The 26,973-nt window shown below is 39.8% G+C and overlaps 1 protein-coding gene across 1 annotated transcript in view; it reads left to right on the forward strand.

The window, feature by feature from the left end:
- The window catches only part of olf413, a 131,042-nt gene that overhangs the window by 33,819 nt on the left and 70,250 nt on the right, over positions 1–26,973 (forward strand). The gene's annotated exons all lie outside the window — the stretch shown is intronic.

Here is a 26,973-nt window from a genome sequence, read left to right on the forward strand (position 1 = left end):
GGTATAAGAAAACAGCACCTAACAGCAGAGAACGCCAAGCAGTCTGCGTTGGAGTAGCTGGCTGGCCATGCCTTCCCTCCCGCTCAACAACTTTTCTTTGGCCGTTCCTTTGTGGTTTTTGCTGCTACAGATGCCTGCATGTAAGTGGCCTGAAACTGAATGCAGTGGATGCTGCCAGGACTGTGCCGGTGCTCCTTATACTCCTTGTCTGTGTTTGTGTGCGTGTGTGTGTGTGCTGGCATATAACTACATTTAGCATTATATCGACATCTGTTCGGCGAAAGTCATCAAAAGTACTAAAAAGCAAAACAAAGTTGCCCCATGAGCAGCCGGCAGAAAACTTTTGCCAACGAAATACGACTGGAGGAATGCAGCTACCACTGCAACGGGGCGTGGCAGTAGGAGCCAGTGCAGCGCTTCGACTCCCATTGCAATTTCGGTGGATGTATTTTCAGATCGTATAGGGTTTAGAAAGGGTTTTCATTTAGTTCTGCAAGTTTTTATATGCTTGATTAGCATTAACAGCCATGTCGATCAGTCAGCCTTTGTTTATATTTGTTAACGCAGGGAATATTTATTTGATTTAATCCCTTAATGCCCCGATATAGATATCAATACATAAATATAGACACCCATTACAGTCCTTGGGCATATCAGGTTAATTTGAGTGATAGACACATAAAATTTAAATTGAATGCTTGCTTGAATTTGAAGTAAATCGAAAAATAAACAGATATTACTTATTGTTCGTTTTTCATACTTTTATAGAAAACTGCGAATCTATGCTCCGTCAATATGGAACTAGCTACAGGGTATCTTCTAGTTAGTTACGTTCTAATAGAGCAATTCTAGCAAAGACATTTACATTTAGCTCTGGAAGAATGCAATAGTTTGTTTGGATTAAATAAGGATACGCAAATTGTATATTATTTTATTTTTTTATGAATATGTTTTTATGCCTGCTAACTGAGATATTCGTTGTCAACCTAAAAATTCTTCAATCTATATTTTAAATTATTAAAGTTTCACTTAATCCAATTCGAGTTGAAATGTGTTCTTCCGTCTTTTCGTTTATGTAAACATTTTTCCTTTACCAATAATACGTATATTAATTTAAATAAGCAAAGAAAAGAGAAGCGTTCTTTTTCATTATTTTCCTACTGTAATAAAATACTAAATAAATATGTAATCTCTTCTGGCACTCAACTTTAGATAATTTTCTGCTGCATTTGTCGCAGTCTCACCCACGTTTAGGATATCTATTTATATAACTCGACTCTTAAATAGTATCATATTATTTTCCACTCTTGCAGTTGTGCTCGTCGTCGTCGTCGTCTTATCCAATGTCTATTTCTATTTCACTTCGGTCTTGTTTAGTCTACATAATGAGCAACGAAATTGTGTGCAGTACGCAGAGCGCAGAGCGCTGTGAAAATTGTAACTGCCTGTGAAACTTTGGCTGGCTTGTTGACATTTCTGCCTGTTTTTTCCTTTCTTTTCGAAATGGAAATGCTGTCGCTTATTGTCTCTGGCAGCAACTGGCAATCCCGTCTGATACCCAAGTAATGAGCCCGACACACAGACAACACCCAGCCTCAGCTCAAACTAAATGCATTTCAACTGCATCCATTGTAGTTTTACTCTCACAACGGATTGCAACATATGTATCTGTGGCGAGCGACATTCATAAATACATAGACAAAGATACATATGGATGTCTATGCACATATTTATGCAACAACAACAACAACAATGGCAATAATGTTGATGATTATGACAATATTTGCACTCCGAGTGCACACAGGCGCATAAATGACGGAAGTTGACTTTATGCATTTGTAAAATGTTGACACACTATTCAAAAATTATTGCACAGCTTTTTGTCATCAAAGTTGTCGTTGTTGTCGTTGTCGCTGTTTATTTAAGCGTCGGTGGGCTTTGACAAGCCCACTTGGCTAACAGAAATGCACGCCCTCAAACGTTTTTAAAACTCATGACAGTCTGATATGTAAATAACAAACAAACTTTTTTGCCAAAGCTTATAACTATTTTTTTTTCTGCAATTTATTTCATTACAGGTATGTTAACAAGCCGTAAACAGAAGCGTTTAATTAATTAAACAAAATTGGAATCAAAAGCGCAAGTGCCAGCAATGAATAAAGTACTCAGCGTATGTATTCAAAAATTAGTGTATAATATTTTAATTGTGCAAGGTGAAAAGCTTAAAACAATTCAATTAGCACAAGTCTAATATTTCACAAAAGGCAACTGATAGGAATTTATACCAAAATCCATTAGGACTTAATACAACTAATAAATATCTAAATGATAATTCAAAGCAGAGCTGTAGGTAAATGCACACCATTTAAGCCATTCTCTAATGTTAACCCCTTTCTTTTAAAACATTGCCGGCAGAGCATATTTTCCCACACACTTCGCTTGAAAACAATTCTTCAGAATGCTCTTTGCATAGGATTCGTTTAAAAGCAGAAATCTTGAGATGTTTTTCCACAACTTATGGCCTACACAAATTATGACAGATATTTGCTTTCAGAACTTAAAAGCCGTTTATCTAGGGTAACACATCTATTTAGGCCTTTCATTCACGGCATTTGCTACCTGTTTGACCTATTCTCTAATTGTTTTTCCATTTCATTTTTATTTTTATTCATGAATATTCCATCGTGTTATCTATCAGATGACTCAGCTAGTTAAACGTTCTGATGAAATGCACGTTTTGGGGCCCAACGTGCTACTCAATATGCATTCTCATGGCTATCCCGCCAATGAGGCCAGTCAGTTTGCTTCCTGGCCAGCGATAAGAGCGAAACTTGGCTAATGGCTAGTCTTTAACCTTTTAATGTAGCACTCCGTGCTTATCACAGTCGAACTTTACAGAACTTTATGCTCGACGAGCCATTAGGCCGACCTCTACTACCGCCGTGTGTGGTTTATGAAGACTCCGTCAAAGTCGAACCCAACAATTTTCATTGCTATGCGACTCCAATTCATGGCTATAAAACGAGGCAATGGCAGGAACAACCACCGACCAAAAGTCCAGACACTCAGAGCTCAGAAATTGTTTAATAGACAACGCCTTTTAGGTTTTATAGGCATTTTTCATGCATCGTTCTGTAGGACACAGTGGAACGGCCTTGCGATGCCTTGTGCGCTGGGCACCTGAGGTATATCAGTTGCAAACTAGCTAGGAGTTGTTGATATACGCAGCGATCTATTTGTTAGAAATCTTGGCCGTAAATGTTCTATTAAGGAGTTCAATCAACAGAGTTGAAGGTCTATCAAAAAAGTTAAATATTGTATTTACTGATTAGTTTTTCATTTAATGTGCTGTTAAATTGCCTGTGCTTCGGCCTAGTTTAATTTTCTCACATACCATTTCCACCCGTTTTCCGCCTGGGCGGAATTGAAATTCACGACTATACCTTACGTTAAATCCTTACTCCCAGCCAGTTTTCGCAAGCTTTGCTTCCTTTTCCACAATCGATCTGAAGAAACTTGAAATATAGTCAATGCAAATTGTGACCTTCACACAGTCTGTCAGGGTCGGAAACACGATCGGATAGTGAACAAAAGATTTGTACAATCCCATTTATGCTATTTATGGCTACAGTGAAAGGGAACAAAAAGATTTATACAATCACATTAATACCATTTATGGCTACAGTAAAAAATGCAAACTTTTAGTCAGCGAGTCAATTAACGTACAGGGTATTTTGAAGCCTTGCTTTAGTAGAATATTTATTATTGTTTGTTTTCATTTTGTTTTCCATATTATGCGCCAATTTTTGTGCACATCACAGGCAAAAAGGGGCACCGATTTTGGTGCCTAACCGAAATTGTCAAATAAAACTAAAGGCTCTAAAATAGCTTTTAAAATCATAAAATTACATGACTTTTAAGTCATAAAAATTAACGACGGGTGCGTGTGGCAAAAAGCACCAGGCAGACCGTGTGAGAAAGAGAGAAAGAGAGAGAGAGACAGAGAGAGGGAGAGAAAGAGAAAGGGAGATCGAATCACTAGCGACATTTGTTGTTGTTTTCATTGTTTTGCTTATTTATTTTTTTTACTCGTGCCCTTTTTAATAGAATTTCGCTTAATTTGAGTAGACATAAGAAAAAAGGGCAAATGAAAAAGTTTTTCCAACTCTTTTTAATTAAATGGTTATTGGAGGTCGGCCATTGAACGCACAAACCCTATTAGACCTTGTCAATAGGGTCTGGGTCGCGAAAGGCGTTCGAAAGGGAGCGGGGACAGCAGCGGAAAGCGTAAAGCGCATTAATGGTGAATATTTATGTGGCGGCCTAAAGCGGAAGCGGTCCAAGAGGGAGAGTGAGAGAGAGTGATAACTAGAGGAGAAGTGCGGCATAAATTAGACTGAAATGTGGCTAGGGTGGGTCAACTTCAGCTTGGAAATTGGCCGAGTGGTCGACTGGCTGGCAACTGATAGCAAGCGCAAGAGCTGGAGCCGTGGTTGCGACCAAAGTTACTGTCTAATTATGCAATAGTGCGTAAAGAGGTCCAAGTACACCAGGGTGGGTTTTTTCACACAGCAAATAATAAAGTGCAGCATGTAAACAAACAGAGGTGAGAAGTGCCAGAAAAGTCAATTTCTATTATTGAATATGCCCGGACACGCGTAGATAAAACTGAGATCTAACGATAGGCGTTAAAGGGTATTAAAGTGCTTTGCAAATGAGAATCGTACATAGTACATTTTATATCTGGGAACTAATGATTATTTTTGGAAAGCTGTCAGCTTACAATGTCCAAGCCAGGTTTATAGAAAAAGATTCAGTTAAGCTAAGAAAAAGGTTAAACAAAAACTGAATATCTTAGCAAACAGTTTTGGGGCAGCTCAAAATAGGGTATACACTCACTTGTATTTATTTTTATTCATTTTACCAATTAGTTTCCATATCTTTTGGGCGAAATCAGTTTGTTCCGATTACTTTGTAACTGATTGACTCCATTCAATATAGCTCAATGGCTGGCTGTGTTTTTATGGCGTTTAAGATTTGCTCCGGCACTTATCATAGATCATTTGCTTGGCATTTTGCTTTAGACGCTGGCTAAAACCTCGGCTGCTTGATGAAGGGAAACCTGCGTAAATTCCGTTTGCCACACGTTGCACATCAAATAAATGGGCGCACGCACGCAGCGCAGCTGCCTTTCGTGCCACACACGCACATCTCGACACTTGTCAGCCCCGCGCCGCGCGACTGCCCCAACACAATAATCCTGCAACTCAACGGAACGTCGCCAGCAATCTAAGAAAAACGCCAATGGCAGCGGTACACGGCCCAAACTCCCCCCCTGTTAAAAAGCAGCTGCTGCTGTCGCTCCTTTGCCCCATTGAGTGGGTGAGTCTCCAACGACTGCTTCCCTCTAGCGGTTTGTCACAGTCAAGCTGTGTGTGTGTGTGTGTGTGTGCGTGTGTATATGTGTGTGTCGCCAAGTTCTACTTCCACTAACCAACAGCGGCGAATAAGAAAAATTCAAGTAAATTGATTTTTCTTATGCTTGGCTTTGACTTGCTGCCCGCCCCCGCCCCTGCAGCTGTAGCCCCCTCCAAGCACCCGCCTGCCATTGGCTCTGTCACTGCTAGCTGTCAGTTTCAAAACGCGTCGCCGTCGTCCTCGGCGTCCCTTGCAGCGTATTGTATTTGTCCTCTATGCTCATCCTCGTCCTCCGGCTCGTCCCTAGCCTGCGTTACTGCCATTTTTGCCCATTGACTGCCCTGGCTTTCATGCAATTTTGCTTTTGGCGCGTAATCGACTTCATGCTTTTGCTTTTAATGGTAATTTTCCTGTGGTTCAAACTAATATCCATAATGCATAAATATGGGAAGCCTGGCCCTGCAACCTATCGAACTCCCTTCATGACCTAACCCATGCGTATTTCGAGCTGCCTTGGCATTTTTTTTCGCTTGCTCCTGATATTTTTTCTTAGTATTTCAAGTCGTTGGACGTCGTCTTCGTCGTTGCCTATTTTATTTTTTTCTATATATATTGTATATGTATAAAAAACCCCCATTTCTTTTATTTTATTATTTTTTTTTTGTATCATCTTGTGCTTTCATACAATTTATGCGAAAAATCTATACTACGTCTGCAATTTATTGCATTTTTGTAGGAAGACCATTGAAAAATGCTTAAAGTAAAAAAATGTTTTTTGCTGACTTTAATGTTTTGTCAAAGTTACGATACCCTGCTGCTGTTGTTATTGCTGTTGATTTGTTAATAAACAATTTTATGCCCCATGGGCTCAGCAGAAAACTCACACGACAAAAACAAATTTTATGACCGAGCCGCTTATTGTTTTTATATCCTTGATTGATAGGGTAACAAAGGGCATATTAAAAGCAGCAACTGGCAAGGATAAATCTTGAGATTTACAAGGACTAAGCAATACTGATTTGCCAAATTTGCAAATTTTAATATTTATTATGGTAATAAAAGCTTAATATGGCAAAAATCGTTTAAATAGAATGCAATTAAATAAGTCCTTTTTGCTTTATACATATCTTATTCTTTAGTATCCTTTCTCTTATCAATTTCTTTAATGCTAAAGTTCTTATATCATTCTTCGACTAACCTAAAGGAACTCCTATCAGCTGTATATTCATATAGATTTCAGTCAGATTCAGTTGTAGGTGCTACATTTCTTCATATTTACTTTCTATAATAACTCATATCTTATTCTGGAGCTCCATTTTTCTGAGCATTTTCTTTGATTTATGTTTTGTTTATAGAACATTCCGTTCTCGCATATTCGGATTGTCAATCTTATATTTATTCCTTTTGGGTTTTTTTATTTGTATTATCTCAGCAGCTTTTTGTCAGCGACCATGAGGGCAACAGCTGTCACATATATATTTGTCTGCCTTGTTGTTGACTGTTATTTTTGCCGCTGCTGTTGTTGTTGCTGTTGTTGTTGGTGGAACATGTGGCACCTGGAGACGACATCAGTTGGCCCGTGCAGCTAAGACAGAGGCTGAGTTTTCTTCTTAACTGGCAGTAATATATCTTGCCACGCTCGCTGCATGGCTGGCTGGCAAATATCTGGCCATTTCTTATACTAGTCACAGTTCTATAATTTCTCGATTTATTTTGCTGCCAGGCTGCCAGGCTGCCAGTCTGCCAGTCCCGACTGTCCTGACTGCCTGCCTGCCACAGACAATCCAAACATTATTCAAAGTCAAACTTCATTCACGCTCACACAGACTCACACATGCAGGCAAATTTTTAACCACATTATTTATTTACTGTTCGTCTTGCCCCACGTGCTTGCCCCCTTGCTATGTATCTGTATCTATGCTAATATGTTGAACACTTTCGCTGTTGTTGTTGTTGTTGTCGCTATTTGGTTTTTGCATTTAAATCAGCCACAATTTATCAGCGGCCATAACAAAAGGCGCCTGCTGCCATTGTCGCCAAGTTGGCTGCCAAAAACCGAAGCCGCAACCAAAACCGAACCGAACCGAACCCAAAAACTGCCCGTCAAATTGGGCCTCCAACAAATTTTTTTATTATTTGCCAAAAAGTATGCGAGCGGCGCCTCGCATTTTCTAACTGCAAATAATAATTTTGCCATGGCAAAATTATATTTCATGCTCTGTATATTGTGAAAACGAAAACAATAATAAAAGTGCCAGGCACAAACAAACAAACACACAGTAATAAAAAACACATGAAAACAAAAAAATTACAGGAGAAAAAAGCTATTCACGGTGTGCGAAATACCTAATACTCTTCATTAACTTTTACCTAAGGCAACTATTTGATAGAGTAAGACGATCCTTAGAAGAGTTTATACTAAGTTTTGACGGATGACATCTTTGGACAGCTGCTGAATTGTTGGTGGTAGCAAAAATTCTCAGACTTTGTATTAAGAATATCAAAAGAATGTTTAGCTAGTTATAAGTATTATATAAAGAATTATATTATATAATGCGACATATTATTTTAATGATGCACTTAATTAACTTTGAATTATAAAGACTTGAACCGATCTTGATCTATATTAGGCAGCAAAAGATTTGTAGATTTCAAGAAATTAACATTTTGGGTACAAAACTAACTGCATAATGTGAAAGCTCTATTTGTACTCTATGTTATTTGTACATGCATGCAATGTGTGTGGCTTATTGGCTTGTCCTTGCTGTTGTTTTGGCATATTTTATGCATGTTTATCATTTATACCCTTTTTTTGTACAGCTAAGCGACAAAGTGTTTGGTTTCTTACACGCGCAGCACAACACACACACACAGACAGAAACAAAGGCAATAAATTAAATAACATGTAAAATATCACTTGAAGGGTTGTGTGGGTGAATTTGGGTCTGGCAAAGCTTTTATTAAATTAAATATTTCACTGCAATAAAGATTATCAGCTGGCAGAGGCAAATGATAAAGCAAACAGACAGGCAGACAGCCAGACAGAGAGACAAAGAGACATCCAAACAGACTGAAAGCGTCTCAGACAGACAGCCAATCAAATAGACAATGTGACTCGCTGACTCTAAAGCTGTTTTCGGATTTAGGGCTAGCATTGCGGAGGGGGGAGCGGCCCTGTATTAGGGGAGGGGGGCGTGTGTGTTCGCATACATGAGCGTTAACATTGTAAGCAGACCATATAAATGTAAATGAACTGCTTTGCCTGAGTTGAACTGAACTGTTCACAGCCTGATGCCGTTTCCGTTTCATAGTCCTTGCTACAGAGCATTTCCTGCAAACACACACGTACACACGCGCACACACACACAAGCAGGCACATGCACAGTTAGGCAGCCATTTTTTGGTGATGCTACTTGCATGTATATGAGCCACAGCCTCAGCCTCAGCCTCAGCCTCTGCCTCTGCCTCTCATTGTACAGCGCACCGCCCCCGCTCGCCGAACATTATTCTCTCCGACAGGCTGCTTTGCATGTGTCTCTCCCGTTTTTATTTGCTCAAACAATATTCGACATAGTAATTTTATGCTTCGACTGCGGAACACATAAAATTATCTTTTGAATAAATAAAGATAAGAGCCAGAGCACAAAATGTTTCCCTAGCACACACACACCGACACAAGCACACATTTTAATGTTTTATTCAAAAGGAAACAGCATGGAGTCAGAGACAGAGATGCAAATTAAAATATCATTCAATGTTGGCAATTTAATATATTATTTTTGATAAATGAATACGACACACTGGCCATGTACATATGTATATGTAATTCATTGAAACTCTTATATGCTGCACAATATAATTGATTAGCATACACTCGCACACACACACACCAAAATAAATCCTTTGCTTTACGCATCGTCAAGTCTACGAATTTTGCCTAAATTTCTATGCCATAAAATTTGCCTATTTTGCTCTACCTTTTGTTTTGTGTTTGCTGTTATTTTTTTGTCTTTTTGTTGTTTTTCTTTTGCATTTTGTTTTCTTTTGTTATTGGGAAAAATATTTTCACTTTTCAACCGAACAACTTGTGCCTAAGCCAAAGATTAGGCAATGTACAATTTTGCTTTTAGCAAATGCATTTCTTATGTTTGCTCTACGTAATTTATTGTAACCAAAGCTGCTTTAGACGAAAACTTTATATCGAATTATTGTGGACGCACATTAAATGCATTAAGCTCTTCAATTTGATTGTAATTTCGGCTTTGAAAGGGTCGAACGATTCAATTACTTGAAGTGTTACGTTTTGTGATATATATTAATTTTGAAAATGTAATTTGAAGTGATATGAAATATTAAATATATCTATTATAACCGTATTACATAGGCGAATAGGTTAATATGCATGAATGACACAGTAAATAATAATTTAAATATTTCGTTAAATATTTAAGCTCTAAATATATTTAAAATGTTCAAGTTATTTACAATATTCTTCTTATTCATAAGTTTATAACATTTTGAATGACTTCAGAGAACTTCACTTGTAAACTAATAAAAGATACCCGTATTTGCCTGAGCCAAATTTTTTAGGCAGATACAAATGCGCTCCAAAGAACTAACAACTTTTACAGAATTTGAACCAGTGACCTACCACTTGTTAGTCCGACGCATAGCCCGTAGACCTTTGTTGTTTTTTTTGTTTTTATTCATCGAAACTTTGACCACCATTTTCCTGCACTTGAAGATCGAATTTTCCAAGGCCCCCTCTGAGTACCCAAATGTTGTTTTTACCAGCTTTTGGCCTTGTATCGTTTAATTATGTGAGTTCTTGAATATACTTAAATGTGCTGTTGCACTTTGTAGATGTTTGAAGCTCATGCAACACATCAGCATTTTCTAGAGTGAAAATTCGCCTGATTGGCCACGTTGATTGGCAAATAGAAGTACACAGTGCCGATTTCAAGGCTGGCCGAGAAACGACACTGTATTCGATTTTGGCTTCGGTTTGGATACAGAACACGCCAACCGGTCATTCATTTTGGGTGTGTTGTGCGCAACGCATTTTATTATTGATTAAAAATGTGCAAACATTTTCGCAGCAATTTCGGTTTAAAAACCACTTAGGTTTAAACTACATATGAGTGTGGGCGTGGCGGGCTGTGGAGGGGGGGTTCATAGGGTTTAGCTGGCTTTTAAGTTTGCTTCTTGCATGAACATCACGTATTCAATCAATTGCAACGATGTCGACGATGACGACGACGACTACGAAAAGAGCATTGCGAGAATTGCGCTTATTTTGGTTGACCCATTTTGCGATTGCCGAAAAAAGTGTCTGCAGTGAGCTCGTTCGCCGCTCGAAACTCCATTCCCAGTTTTGTCTTTTTTGCAGGCCTCTGGGGCTGGGCCAGTGTAAAATTAAGATACGAGACAGGTCACAAAAGTGCAAGCTGATTGCAGGACTGGCTTAGACAGGACTCACACGCACACAGAGAGAGAGAGAGAGAGATATAGAGAGCAAGCCGCACAGCCACAGCCTCTGAACAATGCCGCACGGGTGTTGACATTTATGTCCAATGCAGATTTTTGCCAGCCCCACAACAATGACAATAAAAATTTGCAAACCTTAAACACAGTGAACTGTGACGGCAGCTGCAGCTGGTTACGGCCATGGACATGGGATATACGTTGCCCGGCATAAAGCAGCCAGTGTTAAACAGGCAACTGTCGTCCTCAGCCACAATGTAAACGTTTCATGTTGTTACCGAAAGTTGTTATAATTTTTAGCTCCCTGCTTTTGGCCGTACGTAGTAAGCAACTTGTTTTGGCCAGCAACAAAAAAATCATTGCATACTGCGGGGCGCCTTTGAGCTGTGCACAAAATTTATTGGGCAAAGTTGCTGAGCTGATGTATCGCAGGGGCAGCACAGGAGGTTGGGCTAAGGGGCGGACAGTTGGCATACTTTATCATCAGTGACGACGACTGCGACGACGACGGTGGCGACGACGACGACGGCGACGACGACGACGACGACGACGACGCTGAAGGATGGCCAAGCGCTGGATGCAGGATCAAACCACAAAATCCAAAGTGATGCATACAAATAAAAACAAGTAGTTAAGCTCAATTAGCCAGTGATCGACTACAATATATCCTGTAACTAGATGAATCACTAATTGAATGTATATGAACGTTCTCTTAGAATAGTAGGAAAATGTTCCTCTTATCGTAATGCAATGTTATACGCTGATTCCATTGAAAATGTAAAAGAAAAGAATGCGACATATATAAGTATTCTGAATCGAAGCGACAAGCAGATTAGACCTAGGTTCGTCTATTTGTGTGATAGGTCTAGGAAATTTCGAAAGCCAGAAATACAAATTTGAAATAAATATTCTCTGTTAAATTGTCTTTCATCGAAACCTCTGCCTTATTACATCATATTTAAGCGTTAATCGAAAATTATTTAAAAGGGCAACACCTATTTTGGTACGCTGGCTTCTGTAGAGTATGAACAAATTAAACTTAATTAATCTAATTCTTAAAGTTTAAAGCCTTATGAATTGGTTTATATACTGGAAAAATTATATGAATGTGTACATACATTATTATTTAATTAAGAAGAGCTACTTCTCTCCGATCGTATTTACATTTGCTGGGCTCTGTTTATCTTACATTAAACAAAGACGGATAGCGGAAGTTAAATATAATTATATATAAATAAACTTCTTAGTCTAAAAAACACTTGCAGACATTTGATATACCCTATCTTCTTCTTTAGCTACTTATGTGTACAGGGTATACAAAGAGAGGCAAGTCTGCACAAACATAGCCACATTGTGCATCTCTTTCTCTCTCGCTTCCTCTCTTTCTCTCTTATGCTTCTTCACTGTGTGCCCTTTCACATGTGCATTACTGCAGGGGGGGTTTTTGGGGAGCTCGCATTAAACGGAAGTTGCCGCTTCACTATGCGTTTCTGTGCCTTCTGGTGTTGTTGTTGTTGTTGTTGTTGTTGCTGTTGCTATTACGGTTGCTGCTGTTGTTGGCATTGTTGTGTTTAAAAAGTTTTATGCTCGTCACGAGAGAAATTTATTGCACTCCTGTGTTCAAAGCTTTTATCCTTTTTTATCATTTTGGTTTTATTTTTTGTTGTTGCTATTTTTGTGTGCTCTCCGTCTCTCGGACTGGGCAGAACGCTTGTGAAAAAGCGGATGTGATTTATTTGGTAATGCTAATGATGTTTTTGCTCGTCGTCCCTGCCATCAGTTTATTTGAGCTTTGGCTGTAACAATTTTTATCGCATGTGTAGCCAAAAAGAAGAAAAAAATAGAAGGGAAAAAAAGTGAAGAAACAGCGACAAAAAACCTGCCGAAACTTTTCGGCAGTGAGCAACTGAAACCGTCATGGAAATGCTTACGCCAACAGTTTTCAATGTGGGCGGCTGCAGGGTGAAAAACCTGCACAAGGAAATGTAAACAGTTCGCCATTTATCTTGCGTAGCCAATAAATCGCATTGTATGCCGCACTCCGAAAGGACATTTAAGATACTCGCTGCTCGTAGTTAATTTTTTAAATGAGCCCAACAAAAAAATTCGATATACGACTTCAGGTTTGTTCTTCATATAGGTTTTATTTATGTTTGTGCGAGATATTCGATATGGTGTCACACGGCTTCCTGACACTGACAGGCCCACCCTCCCCTCCCCTCCGCTCCCCCGCCCCACAGAGCTCAGCTTAAATCTTTAATTGTGCGGCTTAAGTTTTTGCTTTATTGCAGCGACTTAACCGAATTGAGCTTTATTAATTGCTGCCCAAACTTATTTAGCAAAGCGACTGCTAATGTGGGGGAAACATTGGAACCGCTTTTGAAGAGGGTGTCTCAGTGGGAATAACAGTCTGGTCTTGGACTGGTGACCCAAGTGTACAGGCAAGGTTACGGGCAAGGTCAAGCAGAGGGAATATGCTTTAGTCGTACCAACAAACTCCATAAAAGTTGCCAAGCTGAAGTCATGAGAGGTTAAGTCACGATGACAAGAGATCAGTTCAGTTGTGCATTGCATTTATATTTTTGAAATGCCAACTGGACTTAAGGCATGTGCGAATCGGGCTTCATTGACAAACGAGCAATCAAATTGTGTTCAAGTTTGTTGATGTGCGAATTATGCTCAAATGATTAGGACTTAGTCTGAAGGAATCCTTTTAAAGACTGCTCTTCTATGGTCTTAGTTAATATCAAGATTTTTTGATTAATATTTGTATATTGTATATTGAAATAGAATACGTATTTCAAATGCCAAGTTTGTCAATTGCGGGGAAAACTGATCTGTTACAAACTAAAAGCTCATTGAAGACGTGCTTTGCACTATTCAGAGAGTTTCTATTGAATCAAAAATTAAGGATAAATGCTACCCCTTGGTCGATAAACGTTTCATTTTCGTCAACTTTTCTAGACTAAATGGGAGAAAAAGTGGCAGACTCTTTGTGTAGATGTATGCATGTATGTACATATGTTTGTATGAACATATACATGTATGAATTTCTGTATGTATTTATCTATAATCTCTTTTACCACTCGCTGATCAAGCTTGCTGCCCGGTCAGAGGGTATATTCTAGTCGGCTCTCGCTTGATCTTGCTTATAGCCTAATATAAATATGGAAATGTCTTAATATTGTTCAGAATTTACATTTCCCAAACACAAACGTGAGCATATCTCACATAACAATAAAAGTTATTAGTAAAATGTGGGCAACCTTTTTAAAAATGCATAAATATTTTTATAATTGTAAGAGAAAATCATAAAATTAAAGTTTATTACACTTTTTATGGATTCATAAAATGAAATTTGTACATTTCCTATGCGCGTTTATTCGCATAATATTATAAAAGGCGGACACAAAACCTTCAAGCGAGAACTGGAAAATAGTCAACTAAAATATATCGTATGTGACATTAATTAGAATTTTATGCAGCACACGTGTTGTCTACGTCCGTCCCAGTTTTAACTTGCTGCCGATGTCCACTTTGGTGTTGAACTCCGACTCCCACACCCTTTTGTGTTTAGTTTGACAGCCAGTTATGTCGACCGTTAGGCCGATCGATGTTTCTGGTCAGCTCTGTGTGTGTGTGTGTGTGTGTGTGTGTGCATCGTGTCCGAACCGAATGGAGTCGTTTGGTCAATTCGATTATTTTCATTTTTCACCTTTCGTTTAAACTTTCACGTGTCGTGGTTGTAGTTACTGTTGCACTTGTTGTTGTAAATTCCATGTAAATTAATTAAACTTGCTTGGCATACAAAAAACAAATTGGCAGAAGCGGCGGCATGGCACGTCAGGATGTGCTAGGACCCGCTCGGCGCGACCGACTGGCATACATGGCAAATTATATATTGCATGTCAAAGGGCAACAGACAACGATGGCTGGTTGGCACGGTCCCGGGTGCGGAAGGGGTATTGCCACTTAATATTTTTTATACGCCACAAATCGACCGCACTATCAGAGGCCGCCGGTGGCCATATGGTCGGGCTGGCAGGCAGGCATTCGGGCAGAACGAGAGCTCATAGGAAGAGGACGTAGGGGACGCAGGACGCTGGACGCTGGACACAGGTGCGCGACAACAATTAACGAAATTTATTCAATTTGCACCGTCGCGCCAGTGTGTAAAAACTCACACACAAACACAAAAGTTTGCATGCCAGGCCTTTTAAAATTTAAATAATAAATATCATATTGTCCATAAAGCCTCGAGTTTTGACTGAACTTTAACTGCAATTTATATTGTTTCATTAAAAATAAATACATTTATTACGGATTCTCTCTGTCTTTCGAATTGTTCGATATGTTTGCCTTCTTTTATTTGGTTGTTCGTTCCTTTGCTTATTGCAATCGCTTTTAATTTTCATTTAATCTCATAATTTCCCTACAATAACAATTCAATTTTTTCCAATTTATGCCCAATATAATTGGCATGCCTGCGCGTTTGAATTTCCAATTTCATATAATATTCCACAAATTACGTGAATGCTTTTTCGCATGCTTGAAATTCAGGTTCCTTTTTGTCAAATGTTGCGCCATTTATCAAAAGGTAACGCCCACCGGGCACGGCACAGCCCTCTTTTGGGGCAAACGTTTGAAATTCAAAACAGGAATTGGCCAGTTTTGGGTGTAGAATTGATGAAAAGCGATTTAAGCCTTTATTGTGGGTTAGGCTGGAATTCGAGAATGATATCAATCGATTAGTTGCATTGCTGTGTAGCTGAGCTATATAAAATGATTCGGATTGAGATCTTTTGTTATATAAAAGACAAATGGTATAGATGAGAACAAAACAAAAGTGGAGACAGATATATATGACGAGCAGTTATTTTAAAAATGGGTTAAGCCACTTTTTACGGAATTTATAAGGCCTCATTTTAAGTTTACATAAGCAGAGAGCTCTGCTACTTCAACACACGCATATTAATTGTCCTAGACCAACTCGAACACTGTCAAACACTTCAACAAGTGACATGCTCAGGATTATATTGCCCCTTAGTTGTTGCAGTGCCCCGGTTGGCGTAGTTGTATGTCATATGCAAAGCCAACTTTAGCGCCCCGGCAAAGCCACACTTTTCAGCTACATTTCCGTCATATAAACCAGACACAAGCACATAAAAGGTCGCCCCCTGCCATCAAGGAGGATGACATTGAAGAAAACGTTTGGCAAAGTGGCAACAACAGCTGCTAGAGTGTGTGTGTGCGGTCTATTTGTGTGTATATCTCTCTCTTGTGGTATATTCACAATTAAAAGCGTAGCTGAAGTTGTAATAATACATAATATTTACGCTTGAATGGGTGCTTTGTGCCCGGGCTGGCAAGTCCGGAAGGGGGAGGGAACCGACGAGACTCTGCATTGTCATTCAGCGCTGATGATGGCTTCTGCTTTGGAAAATTAATAATTTATTTGTTTTGTCATTCAGCATTGTAAATAATGAGAAAGATTTTCAATAATCTTCTTTGTTAATATTGAAATTAATTTGTTTACTGTTATGCTACTTAATTAAACAAAAAGCACACGCGCGCACACACACGGTACACACACGTACACACGCACACACACAAATGCAAACCGAACCGCACAGCTCTGAACTCCCCACCGGCTTACCACAGCCCATAAATAACTAAGGGCGCAAGTGGGGGGGCGGGGCTGCTCCAAGGCAGTGGCCCGACCCGGGCCCAGGCCAATCTATATGTTAATAGTTTGTATTTACATGGCTGCATTTTAAAGCCTCAACAGGATTTTGTCCTGTTCAATTATGCAATAAATTTATCACTGATTCCAATGCAACGCAATCCACAGATGAATGCACTGCGCCTCCGCCTCTGCCGCCGCCGCCGCCTCCGCCCTGCGGTTTCCCTTGCCATCAACCAATGTCTCGTTCTCTCACATTTTGCGGACGGTTTTCATAAATGTCTCCTTTGATTTTGGCTCGGACTATTTGCGTTTGCGGCAGTTCAACACAGACCTCTCATATAATGCATATATGCATATGCATTTTGGAGCTCTTGAAATTATGAAATATTTATTAGCTTTGTGTCTTAAAGATGCAGCTATTAATTTAAGCGCTGCGTGACGCATTTAAATTAACATAAAAGCACATAAAAATACAACAAATTTAATTGCAACGCATTTGTTGATTTTTTCAACACAACAAATTGAGTGAGAAACATAAAATGTTGTCGCCGGCCCCCCTCTAAACCCCTCCACAGCCATGGCCCCTCACAGCATGCATAATGACAAAAACATGTTTAGTATCCGTGGCATCCAACCCACGACACACTTCAGCTGAAGAGCTCAGTTTCCACGTATGCGCCTATCTACATAAATGTATATATATAAATTTATATATATCTGTTCATCTATATAAGTAAATGTATCTCACACCGCGGGCTGATACTAAATGCTGTGGCCGCCAGGAAAAGAGGCGAAGACGATGAAAAAAATTAGAACAACTTAGCGACAAGGGAATTACAGAAAACAAACTCAACACGCCGCTGTCATCATTTATTTTGTCAGACTCTAAAAACAATTCCAACTTATGGCTACAAACAAGAGACGCTGGTCAACACCGGCATCATGGTATGCGACAGCTCATAGATACAAATGAGATAAAATAAGAAAGAAAAAAAAACAACAACAGATTTTGAAGGCACAACGAAACATCGATGCTCTTCTGCTACATGTAAATCAAACTACTCTTCATACTCTTCCCTAAAAAGTATAGAATAAAACTTAAAGAAAACCAAGAAATTATTTATAACAATATCAACTTTCAACATGAATAAAAATAGGTTTTCGGTAGGGTTATCTTTGTCTGTAGAAAAATCTATGAATATACTTCAACAGAGACTTAAAGACTTACCTTAAACTTAAGCCTTAACATCTCATTCTTCTTTCCACTTATACTATATTCCATTATATATGTTATATATATTCCATATTCCCGAGCTCATCATCTTAACTTGTTAGGCTTTCATAACTGATTTATTCAAATTTCACTTAGTTAACGCCATCAATTAACTGTCCGTAAACCTTTTTCTTTACTTGACAATCTCCATTGCATTGCAATCATATAAATCCGGCTTTATAGTGTATACTAGATATACAAAAAGCTCAGCAATGTCTTTGCTAGTCATGGTCTTTTTTTTTTTGTTTTTTTTTTCTATCCTGCAATCTCTTAATGATGTGTTGCCCTGCTGCTGCAAAGATTTTGGACATCCCATAGAGAATTATCGTCGCATAAGACGCCCAGCTGCCCCGACCACCATACTAGCACCTACACACACACACGCACACACACTCGCACACGCAGGCACACAGAGACAACAAACACACAAGTCATTAAGTGTTAATTTAATGGCCAAGAGATCTTTGTCACAGATAACAAATGCATGCATTTTTATATACACACACAACACCCAACAGCCAACAACCAAGAGGCAACATGAGTTCTTTTGGGCCTCTATCAGAGCCCTGGCATCTCTTACAAGTTTGTGGAAAACATTTTGTGCGCAGCAGGTGATATATGTGTTGTCTGCTTATGGAAACAACCGGCAACCGAACAACCAACCCAGCATACAACACTAACGCCTCCTCCATTGGGCTGGTCATATGATATTTGTGTTGTCGGGTTGCTCGGTTTGTTAACGCTGACAGACAATTAAGTGTTTGCTTTATGTTTATTGGAATGGATTTGCCGCAGCGCGTTCTTCTTAACAAATTGATTGATGGCAGACACCACCGAATTGGACAGAGCGAGCAAGCGAGTGAGTGAGAGGGGGAGACAGACAGCGTGATAAGTTGTGAATAAAGTCTTGAATTACCAGGCAACTGGTAGCCCACCTGGCCATCAAAATTTTAGGTAGCTAACATTGGCCATAAAAGTGGCAAGTGGCAAGCGGCAAGTAGTCCAAATACATATTCCATTAGGCTAAGAGGGGCGTACTAAATGTACAGCCTAGAAAATGATGACGATGTAACGGAAACTTTTTAATTAAAATTCGAAAAATTAATTAAATACTTTTGTGACGCCTGCGCTGACGACGATGACGATGACGACTTCGAGATTAAATTTCCAACCTGCCTACGAAATGCAAACCCAGCGAGAGAGAGTGTCGAAAAGTTTGCCTGAAAAATACAGTAAAAACAACAACAACTGCTGTAGTAGAAGAAGAAGAGCGAGCCTCACGAGCAACAACAACAACAGCAACTAGTTGATAGGACTGCCAGGGAAAAGGCAACAATCTCAAGTGTAAAATGAGAAAATTCGCTTGCTGTAGCCAAATAACAACAACAAACAGCCAACAAAATTGTTAACGCCTGCAGCCGACTGCGCCATACTCTGTTAACGGCAAGCAGTAACTGTCAAACTGTATGCTTGCTGTTTGATCAAAGCATGGCCGTAATATTTATAAATCGATCTGCTGAAAAGCTCTTAAGTACTCCGCTTTCCAATTTTGGGGACTCTAGCTCAGGAATTATTACAGACCAAGCATAGCTGTTGCACAAAAATCAACATACTCTTCTTCACATCCCGAACAGAGTATAACAACAGTGTAAAGATACTGTGGAAGGTAAAATAAGAAGAGGAAGCATTCGCAACGCCACTTGTAAGCAGCGAGGATAAAAAGAACGCGTCGCTAGCAATAGATACAAACACAAAAGAAAGTTTCATGCCAGGCCAGAAAAAAAAAACAAAAAAAAAGTGAACGGAGTCCAAATGCCAAAATGAGAAAGGAGTCAACAAGCGAAAGATGAGCAAGAGCACAAAAACAAAAACACAGAAAAAACAGAAGAAAAAACAAGTTAATGATGCACAACTGATAAGTCAAAAAGATGACACACAACTGCCGCAGAGTGAAGAAGCAGCAGACACTACTTCAACTATTCTTCCATGCCATGGTTCAACCAGTGGCATTACGAGAAGGTAAAAGTGGGCTCCGACTACGACTCTGGCTATGGAAATTTCAAGAAAGAAAAAAAAGGAGGTTATCAGATGGTGAACGTGGAAACAAGTATGTCAGATAATGGCAATAGAAGCTGACAACGCAGAGGCTGGGACAAGTATGAGTTGCAAAAGAAATCTGTCAGAGCGGTAAAAACTATTTAAAGGGCGAAGTATGTGCATTTACAAGAGAGGAAAATCTGTGAAAGTTGTGATTAATTACAACTGCAACTAAGAATGTTGAAGGTTAGTGCGCAATTGCCGATTAAACCAGTCGAAAGGATTCTTCTGGTTTAGTGGCTGACTCTAAGACTGTAACTCCAGAACTGTGACTTTCAAACTGTAACCCTGGGTGTTATTGCCATACTTTTGATTCCATACTAAGAGAAGGTCGTAAGCAGCCTCCCCACTTAAATAGGGGACTATAATTTATGACAACAATCATTTATCAATCATTTATTGAACTTTGCCAGTCTACTTATGCTTTTCTTATAGTGTATTTGTGTCACATGACTAGGAATTCTATATAATTTAAACAGAAATATTATTCAATAGATTATTCCTAATTTAAATCATATAAACAAACACTTTAATGTGCCCGCAGTAGCCTAGAATAACCATATCCGCCCCTTGATAATTTCGTCATGACCATGCTGCCTTTATACCCATCACAAAAAAAAAACCAAAAAAAAACCGGAAAACATTACAAGTTTGTCCCAAAGTTCTCTAGTTAATGTTGCCAATCAATCATTCGCTCACATCATGTGCTACAAAATACTACAAAAAGGAAATGTGAATAAGGGTCAAAAACAAAAAACTGGCAAATAGCAAAAGTTACCAGACCAAAAAAGGACATGTCTATAGTTTCGATAATGGATTATTTGCTGTAGATTTTTGTGTTAATCGAAACATTTCAAGAGAGTGCAAAACTATGTTAAATAAATTAAAGCTGTTCGCTTGAAATTCCCAACTGATGCAAACGCAGTGTCGACCGAATGGAATACATTTGAATTTATTGACATAAGCAAGGATCACAAATTGCTTTGGCTGCAACGAGAAGTTTCTCAAGCAGAAATTTAGAGATCTGCAGCTGAAGCAACTAGTATACATTCAGTTAATTCAACAGCATGAAACTTTGTCGGGCCGAAAGCCAATTATACTAAAATAAATAAAAACCTTACTCGATTTCCATCTTGCGTCAACTCATTTGCTCCTCGTAGCGTCGCGTCGTTCCCATGCTTTGGCGAAAATGTTAAAAACTTAAACAACGCTGACATATTTCCCCAGATGCCTTCAAACTTTCATGCCAAACTTCTTTAGCGGTACCAGAAAGTCTTTTGAGTGGCTGGCTATACGAAAAATGTGATGTCAACGCAGTTCCACAAAAAGCGAATAAAAGAAGCTAAAAAGAGAGAGAGAGAGAAAAAAAACAAAATTGGAAGAGCAGGCATTTTCATTTCGTGTTTAATGAAAAATGTCAAATAAAAGTGCCCAAAACAGAAGCAGCAAATTGCAAAGCTTTGTGCGATAGTTTTGCACCGAGCACTACGTCAGTCCTTGAACAGGTGAAGCAGCAGCAGCGGCAGGAGCAGCAGCAGCAGGAGCAGGATCTAAGGGGGGGGGGGGGGGCAGTAGCAGTAGCAGTAGCATGCCAATAAAAACTGCAAACAAAGCAGCTCGACGTCGACGAGGCGGCACTTAAGCAAAGATGGGCAACTCTTTGGCACACTAATTACTATTTATTTCAAACGAAAATTGCTAACGAGCAAAAGATATTACCATACTACGAGTATACGAGGCTAGTGTAATAATCAAAATGGTAAAGGGTGAGCACACTGGCAGCACATACTTCCAACTGAGTGAGCTGGACACAAGAGCGAGCCGCTGGAGTAGCGCCCGTTAGAACAAATTATTATTTTTTATGATTATTTAAATTATGCGCCAGTGGCCAAAACCGGGCTGTGGATGAGAGGAACAGCGGGCCGAGGGCAGCTCCTGCTCCACCGGAATGTTGGGGCAATTTACAAAAAGGTAGCCGGCACTTTACAGCTTGGAGCACTTGGAGCACTTGGACCAGCAGCAGCAAATAGTTTTCATCTGGCTGAGAGCTGTTTGGTTCGTTTGCCTGCAGCTTTTAGTGCAATTGGCTCGAAGCTTGTTTAATGATCATTAAAGATGAAGACGACACACGAGCTGGAGCTGGAGCTGGAGCCGAAGCAGCAGCGCAGTTTTGATTCAAAGCGCTCTTGACCGGACCTTAATAAATGAACACAGGTTGCCAGCCAGCCAGCCAACTTGGCCAGCCCCGACTTGTTTTTATGGCTAACTCTTTGGCTTGCGGGCAAGTGGCTTGGACTCACTCTAATTAGTCAATTTCTTCTCTTTTTTTTTTGTTTTTTACTCAATTAAATCTGTAGTAGCTTCAGTTGCAGGCACTCGAGTAAGCAAATGATGAGCAGTAATTAGTGAGGCCTTCATATATACGAGTATTTTTACATACAAACATACGTATGTATGTATGCGTAAAAAACTGAGGCGGAGTCGAAGACGAGTCAGCTTCAACTTCAACTTCTACCTTGGCCGCATCCAACGCCGATAAATAATAATTTTCTTGCTGCTTGGGCAATTTATTTCTTCTTTTTTTTCCGTGGCATTGCCACAGGATGACAGGTGCAGTGACAACCACACAGACACACACACACACACACACACACACATACGTGCACACACAGGCAATGCACAAGCAATTCGCAATTATGACCCAGTGGGACTTTTGCCTTAAGCATGCCCAAGTACTTCCCACAGTTGCAGGTTTCGCATGACATATGAAATTTAGCAATAATAATTCTGCTTCTTTTTTCGCTTTATAAGTATATAAATATACGATGTACAGCAAAAGTAACATTTGTTATTTATTATTAATTCAAAAAAAGTCCATGTTCCTTACAGAAAATATCATTCTTTCGTAGCCCACGATTCAACTGGGTTCTCTCGTGCTGCACAGCACACAGATACACACACTCACATTTATAGCTGCAGCTACACACAACTTACATGTCATACACGCTGCCTTTACATTTATAATCAAGCAGCAAGCCGCAAGACCTCCAGCTCCGTGCTGCTCGTCGCAAATACGCATTACATGGCGCATGATGAAGCATCTTCAAGTGGGCAAAACCGAAACGATTCGATGCTGATGCTGGAGCTGAAGCTGTTGCTCCTCAGCCCGGTAGCTCTTGCACTTGGTCGGCTGCTGCTTGTAGCTGCTAAATGAAAACATACATTGCGGTCGCAGATTGCACGGGCCCAACTATTGAGTTGGTGGCTCCAAGAGCTGCAAGGCTAAGCACAAGAGATTGCCTAACGCACAGTGGGATGGCACAAGAAATCCTGCTCTTCCCGAGAGCTTAGCCAAGGAGATACTCTGTAATTCAACTAACTGCTTAGGCTATTCGAGAGTCTACTTTAGCTGTGGCAAGCCCTGTTTCGACAGTTTAATTGTGGCAGGGTATAACCAGCTGAAAGGCCATTAAAGAAATGGGCACGGCTAATTAGTAGTTGGGATTGGCATTTGCGAATATAAGATACATGTTTTCATGGGGCTTTGAGGTTCCCTCTGAATAAATGTGAAAGGCATGTGAATATTGGGATTTCGTAGATCAAAGTGTGAAGGTGAAACAGCTAAGCATAGAAAACAATTTAGGAATTGTGTGATTAGTTTGCTGATGAATGAAGGGTCTTCACATTAAGTAACTCAGAAAAGTAGTTAATGCCATACATAATCATTATTCATTTTATTTATTTGATATATTGATTCGGTCCACTGTGCAGCACAGAAAACATCCTCATCAATGTCGTTGTCGTTGTTGTCGTCGTTGTCGTCGTTGGCATTGCCCGCAGTCAAACCCAGAGACAGTTCGAGAGAGTCAGAAGAACCAGTCAGAGCCAGAGCCAGAGCCAGACCCAGAGTCCACTTGTCCACTTGTCCAGCCAATGCACCGGCAGCTCTTTTTTTCCAGTGCCGACGTTTCCTACAAATCGTGCAATGATGAAAGCCATGGACAAAGTCTTTGACTTGTATTCAGTTTTTGTTATTACTTGCGCCGCAGCTTCTGTATTTCTTTTTTTTCCCATTTTTTTTCGTCTTTTTTAACTGCTTTTTGTGCCGCTTGGAACGCTTTCATGCCCATTCAGTGCATCTTTTTGCCTGCCCCAACATTGTCCGTGCGTCTGTCGGGACGGACAGCTACGTTTTGTGTAAAAGCGACTAATGTGTGTCTACGGAAGCCATTTCGTGCCTTTTAGCTGTGAGTCAGTGCAAAGAGTCAGTCAGGCGACTTGTAACCAGTTTCCAGGCCATGTCTTTTGGTTTGTTTTCTTTGGCGAAAATAAGAAAATGAAAGAAACAAACAACAACAACAGCAACAGCAACAAAAAAGTGTAGTTAATTCGCCAAGTAATAATATTATACTCGTACTTATGAATGTCGTCTGAGCAACATGCTGTGCAGTCCCAGTTCCAGTTTGAGTCCCACTCCGACTCCGACTCCCGATTATGGCCAGAAGAACCTGCCGGACCAGCCCCTCAGGCTAAATTGGCTTGAATTTTACGGCTGCTGTTGCTGTTGTTGTTGTCAGCAGCAGCAGCACGGGAACGACAATCGACGATTGGCCTCGCCTCGGCCTCGGCCTCGGTCTGTATTTAAGCGACATCATTCATCTGCCCGCCCATCAACAGCAGCAACAGCGGCAGCAGCGCCGGCTGCACAATGCCAATGACGACAGACGCCTGACGATGACGATGTTCTGGATGTTATACGGATGACGATGATGACGATGATGATGTTCATAATAATGATGATGACGACAGCAATAATAATAACAAACAACAACAACAACAACAATGGGTAGTCAGAGTCAGGCTGCAAGGCAGCCCTGTGGCCCATCAGACAGCTCTGTACAAAGTACAAGTCCGCATAATTATAATCAACGTCATTTAACGTTGCCGGCCGTCACTCAGCGCCATCTACAACATTTACAACAGCCGCAACAACAACAACAACAACAACACCAACAACTTGTAAACCCAGAGTGCCCCATCAAGCTTATTGTTGTGTATCTTTTGGATACATTTTTGATAACAGAGGGCATAATAACTTTGTCATTAGTTTAGAAATGGAATGGAATGGAAGTACGAACATATAACAGCACTATAGAAAACACTAAATGCAGATATTTAACTGTATTAAAATGAGTTTATCATAAAAACACTTTAACTCGAGACTTAACAATTTATGGAGACTCATTTAAGCTTGGCGAAATGTAGAAACCACATGAATACTTACGACTAGAATCGGGATATGTCAAGTGGAGCTGTTTCTTTATATATTTATTTATTTATTATCCCTTACTGGCCTTATTTTAGACTCAATTATTCCACACATCTTCCGCTTGTGGATAATTTTAAATCCACCCGTACTTGCTGGAGAAAGTCTTTGAACTTAACCTACCAAAACTTTGACCGCTTTTGCCAGCAAGGTGGGATTGAACACGAACAATTTAAACAAAGATCTTTGAAAATGAGTTTGACGTCGATCGGTTGTTAAGCATAAAAGTTTCTCGCAACCATTTTCCGCGATTTTTCCACATTTGCGGGTGAAATACCCCAAGCTTCATCTTATTATGCATCTTCAGCTAACTATAGTAAATATTTCAGCAACTTAGGTGTAACTGGTAGGCTGGGCATTGATCACAATTCAATCAGTCAATCAATCAGGACAAACGGTTTTAAATGTAGATAAATTGTTAAAAAAGCCTTAAGAAATTGCAAACGTGTATAAGACCAGAAGCACAATATTAGTACAGGTAAATGGGAAATTGTTATAAGCAAAGGTAAACGTTAGGTAATATATTCATTTATTTTATACGCAAACATCAAGTAGATTCTCATTTTTGGAAATCCTCCCCACAACGGCCTAATTGCCTTAAGGGCATCAAATTTTCGACTTGTTGTTAGATTAGCTTTTTCGCTTTAACTTCTTGGCTCGTTTTTCTCATTTCTGTGTGTTGTTTGCTCGCTTACGTTTGTTGACCTTTGTCAACTTGAACACGCGACTAAGCGCTTAAAATTGGTGCAAATACAGTCGTATAAAGTACTTCAAATTGTAGCCGGCTGTTGTGTATCTATAAGGCCGGAAGTGCGCTATTTATAACAAATTGCCGCGTGTTTGACATTTAACCAAACGCTGTCGACAACGACGCTGGCATCGCATTAAAGATTTAAATGTGTGTCTGTGTCTGTGTGTGTGGGTTTTTGTCGAGGGGGAGTTGAAACTGGAGGCGTTGCCAGAGTCCACCGCGGACTTTTGGCATGTTATCAAATGTAACCGCACGCCAAATATGCGCCCAATATCCACCGACAGACGGTGGGTCTGGCGGTTGTTGGGTTAGCCACCGCTATTTAATACAATATATCGGACTGCAAAGGCCCAGGTTCTGGGCGTAGGCCCGACGCGAGCTCGGTTGCGCGACCTTCTTCATTAAAACTATGACAAGCCGTAATTATCTTCGATTTGCTTTGAGCAACGCATTAATTGCGTGTGAGACAGGGCAAAATGATACTCGAGCTCCACATAATTGACGTGTACACTTCAAGTGTCGCTCAAGTGAATCCAACAAACTGGTTTGCTTTTTTGTTCTCTTGATCAAAATTCGTCAGCGCCGACATAGATGTGACTGAGTTGCGGCCATGTTAGTCATTTGGTTTTACAAAGCGGCGCACTTTTCGAATGACTCAAAACGCTTATTTACAGCGGTGCGAACTGAATTTATGAGTAATTTCTGAGGATTGTCGGGCGGAAGATCTAAAAGATGTGTTCATTGATGAAGGCAGAGTTAGCTGTAATAAAATACAAAAAAAATTTTAGAATAAAAACTTGTTCGAAATTCTTTATTTTATACTTGAATTCATCACTTCGCTTTTCACTCTTCAATTCAGATAGTTTATCGTAGAAGTATATTCTACAGTACAGTATATGAACTAAATAATATGAGAATTATATGTTGCACATCTATGT

The sequence above is a fragment of the Drosophila montana genome, unplaced genomic scaffold (assembly GCF_035044405.1).
Source record: "Drosophila montana isolate Dmon_TW-CO22-7 unplaced genomic scaffold, ASM3504440v1 contig_3218_1, whole genome shotgun sequence".
Lineage (NCBI taxonomy): Eukaryota > Metazoa > Arthropoda > Insecta > Diptera > Drosophilidae > Drosophila > Drosophila montana.